This window comes from Impatiens glandulifera, chromosome 3, assembly GCF_907164915.1.
Source record: "Impatiens glandulifera chromosome 3, dImpGla2.1, whole genome shotgun sequence".
Taxonomy (NCBI): Eukaryota; Viridiplantae; Streptophyta; class Magnoliopsida; order Ericales; family Balsaminaceae; genus Impatiens; species Impatiens glandulifera.
This window is the reverse complement of record NC_061864.1, coordinates 23,712,467-23,716,924: the sequence shown is the minus strand read 5'-3', so window position 1 is coordinate 23,716,924 and position 4,458 is coordinate 23,712,467. Positions and strand designations below refer to the sequence as shown.

Sequence of the window (4,458 nt, the reverse complement as noted above, 5' to 3'; positions counted from 1 at the left end):
CGTGCACTAAAATCATCATCTACCTTTAGCTTGTCTAAATATATAACCTTTGTCGGACAAAATCTAGACGTCTTGCACATTTATCTTGTGTTGAAAGTTAATCATAGTCGGGCAAAAGTTAATGTTCCATGTACCTTTAACTGGTGTGAAGAGCTAACCTTAAGTCAGAACAAAGCTAGTGAGGGGCTATTTTCTACTAAAGAGACTGGTATGAACAACTTCGAGTTTGAGAACAATTGTAGATCAACATTAGGACGCATATCGATATATACAAGTCTCCCAAGAGGCTTGTCATGTTTGAAATCTGTAACCTTATCGATTGTTTCTAATAAATAGGAGATCAAGTCCGAGAAAATTATAAAGTGAGATATTTAAATGTAGTGAGTATGTATCAAACTTAATATGCCTCTTACTAAAATATGTATGCTATCCAAACAAATTTAAACAAATTTGGAATTAAATTATTTTCAAAGTAGAGGACAGATTCTCTGAATTAATTTGTCATGTTTTGATGATAAATTTCAAGTTACAAATATTTAGAATTAAGTAGTTCAAAAATATTTGGAAGCTAGTATTTTCTGAAATCTTTTATATTATATATTTATTCTTTTAAATAGATTAGAATCTTAAATTCTTCAAATTCTAAACTGATGTAAATCAGGATTTTCTTATATTCAAAATTGTTTTCAACTTCTAATTATTTTAAAATATACCAAACTAGTGGTTATCCGATTATTATGTCTATACTATAGAATTATAACAAATAAGAATGCATCTATGATTTAAGTGATGGGAAAATTATAATATGAATTTTAAAGTGGATAGATAGAACGAACATGACTGCATCCTCAAGCCTTACAATTACATAAATAAGAAAAATGGTTAATCTTTTAGACCATGGATTTTTCAATTTTAGACTCTTTAGAGTTGTAACTTATAATCTATTGGAAGATTTTGAACTAGTTTTCTCAAGTTATAGAATAGATGTAACTTGATTATTTTGTAATGATTGAGAATGTTTAATTTGTAATAAGATGATCCATTTTAAATTTTATTTTAAATGACGAAGCTAACTTGGATTGTAATTTTATTAAACTGACTATGATTTAGAGGTTAATGTTTTGTAATTAAAAAGAATATGATTTTGATTTTGTTATTTTTATAAAAAATATTATTATTATTATTATTACTAGTTAGGTTGCACAATTTCTGAATACATGTTTTGTGGTGTTAATTTGAATTTTGTTATGTTGTTTGAAATCATTATAATTTTTATATATTTAGTATAAATAAATATATTTGGCCAAAGTCATTATAAGACCCAACTAAATTATTTTGGACCTATCATGAATTCAAGTATTTTAGTAATAACAAATATGTTGAACAATTTAATCTTGGATGAATTAAGAAAACATACTTTTTGGTAAACAATTTATTCAACTATACACCAAGGAATAGTTATATGAAGAATGTCATGACATAGCATTCAAATCATGAAAAATACATTGAAGAACACAATTCAACTAATTTTATTTTATTTCTGTGAAAGTTACAATAACATTCATTAATACTATATATACACCAACCAAGAAAACTACACAACAGAATAGAGATATATATGAAATCCTATACACGAAAACTGCATATAATAGAGAAAGAAATGGAAGTGCGGGACATGACTGAAGGTTGGTAATAGAGGAGATCCTGCATCAAAATCTGAAGGAAGTTTACGAAGTCAGAAAGAGGTCTATAGGAAGATAAAGAAGTGCATTGACGGATTCAGGAAAAACCCTAGAATCAAATTAATTAAATTAGATACTTACTGATTCATTCTCCAAATTCCGGCAGCCGGCCTGACATACCTCCCCTTTCGACTTCACAAGAATTATCCTCAATCAGGAAAAACCCTGCAATTATGAAACCCATTATCTACTACTTCAATTTTTAAAGAGTTGTAGCAATATTTCGAAGAAAATTATGCAAAAAAAGACAAGGATAGAGAACGAACTATCTTGTGCCCGCAGTTCTATATAAACCATCCTAGACATGGTATATGAATCTTGTCATGACTTCAATGGCAATCTGATTCATTGAAAACTTTGATAGATTGAAAAATATTGAAGAAGGCGGAAAGGGAGGAAATTATTCGGCGGCGGAGGGAGGAAATAGATAATTAGGGCAAATCAATGTGAATGTTTCCTTTGGGCCTGTGTCATTTTATAACTGAATCAATAGGTATAAAATATGATTTTATCCTGCATGTTTTAAAATTTACAATTGTATCATTTACTTATATTTAGTCAATATTAATCACAATCTTATAATAAATCAGAAAATAAAAAAAAAATACAATCTTTATAATAAATATTAAAAATAAGAAAACAGATAATATTTTTTATATTTCTTCTTTCATTTCTCTCTCTAACTAATAAATTAATAAATAAAATATATAATAACAATAAAAATTCAATAAATTTTAAAAATAAAAATTAATTTAATTATATTAATATAATAAGTGTTCTTATATAAAAAAATTTAATAAATATTTATATATATTAATAATTTGATTTGTATTAATTATTCATATATATATAACATTTTTTTATAAAATTATATTATATATGGACTATTTTTTAAAATTATATATATATAACTATCTATTTAAAACTTAATTTGTCATATATTTAAATAAAAATAAATTATTATTATTTATTATTTATTATTTGTTTACAAGTTATATTTGATAAGTAACTAATATCTTTTATACCGAAAGAATAATTAAAAATAAATTAATAATTTTTATTATTTATATACATTTTATATTAACACAAAATAATAATATTTTTTATATTAAAAATATAATTTTAGCTTATTAATAAAAAAAAGGTTTAATGATCATCTCTTCTAACCTAGCGTTAATAAAAAAGTAGATATTAACCCTAAATTCCTCGAGCCCGTTAAGAGACAAATTCTGTTCATAGTTAAATGATTAACTACTTAGTTCATCTTTTGATGTCACATTTTTTATTATAAACGAGTCTAATGTTATTTGTGAATTTTATAGAAAAAAACTCAAAAATTCGAAATTTTATTATTTATCTATATATATATATATAATAATAATAATAATGCTTAAAATTTAAATTGGTTGAATTGTCAAGTCGAGACATATGGTTAATTTTGATCTTAGCATGAGAGTAAATAGGTACGACCCATTTAGATCACCGTGGGTCGATTTGAATAAGAAAACATATCAGACTTTTTATATTCCTTCTTTCATTTCACCCTCTAACTAATAAATGAAAGCTATATAATAACATTAATAATTTAATACATTTTTAAAAAATAATAATAATTTAATTATATTAACATAATAGGGTTCTTCTATATAGAAATTTTTAATAAATTTTTAATAAATATTTATATATATTAATTATTTTATTTGTATTAATTATTTTTATATAATTATATTATATATGGACTGTTTTTTATATAATTATATATTATATATAGACCATTTTTAAAATTAATATGGTATATATAACTATTTATTTAAAACTTAATTTGCAATATATTTAAATAAAAATAAATTATTATTTTTTATTATTGCCTACAATTTATATTTGACTAATATTTTTTATACTTGAAAAAATAATTAAAAATGAATTAATTTTTTGATTATTTATCTAGATTTTATATTTAACACAAAATAATAAATAATATTTTTTATATTGAAAATATAGTTTTAACGTATTAATAAAAATAGTCCAATGTTAATTTCGAATTTTAAAAATAAAAAAAATTAAAAACTCAAAAATTTGAAATTTTATAAGTTATAAAATATATGTACAACAACTAGGGCTACAAATGAGTCAAGCTGGTGAGCCGCACGGTCAAAGTTCGACTAGAGCTTGACTTTGATCAAGTTCGAGCCGAGCCCGAGCCGAGCCGACTCGTTTAATATTCGAATCGAGCTCATATAATGTTTACTAGATGACTTGTGGAGCTTTTTCAAACTTGATAATATAATATTAAAATTTAATATTAAAATTTAAAACAATATATTTTTTTCTTCTCTCTTTTGAAAGCCCATATAATAGGTCCCCTTCATATTGTTATATTATATTATCTAAAACAAAACTCTAATTTCTAGTGTATCAAAATCTATGTACAATAACTCTTCGTCTCTTTTTCTTCTTTTTCTTCCTCTTCACAATTTCTTCTTATTTATAGTCATTTGATCTTCTTCACCATTTCATCTTCTTCTTATTCCGTCTTCACTATTTCTTTCACTCATTAATGTTGATTCAATTTTCATATTATCTTTCATCTACAAGTATTTCTCTCATACATTCAGAAGGCTTATAAGTAAATTAAAATCTATCTATTTTCACTTGTGCTACAGATAACTTTGATTTCATTTTTGTATTATGAGAAACTTATGCTTATAGAATGAAT

At 23.7% G+C, this 4,458-nt stretch overlaps 1 long non-coding RNA gene across 1 annotated transcript; it reads right to left on the bottom strand.

The window, feature by feature from the left end:
- Positions 1 to 1,470: 1,470 nt before the first annotated feature.
- LOC124929013 lies at positions 1,471 to 2,174 on the bottom strand. Its single transcript, XR_007098612.1, has 3 exons — positions 2,009 to 2,174; positions 1,824 to 1,907; positions 1,471 to 1,716 (listed from the first exon to the last, which is right to left on the bottom strand). It is a non-coding gene; the product is annotated as an uncharacterized LOC124929013 (long non-coding RNA).
- Between the last annotated feature and the right edge of the window lie 2,284 nt (positions 2,175 to 4,458).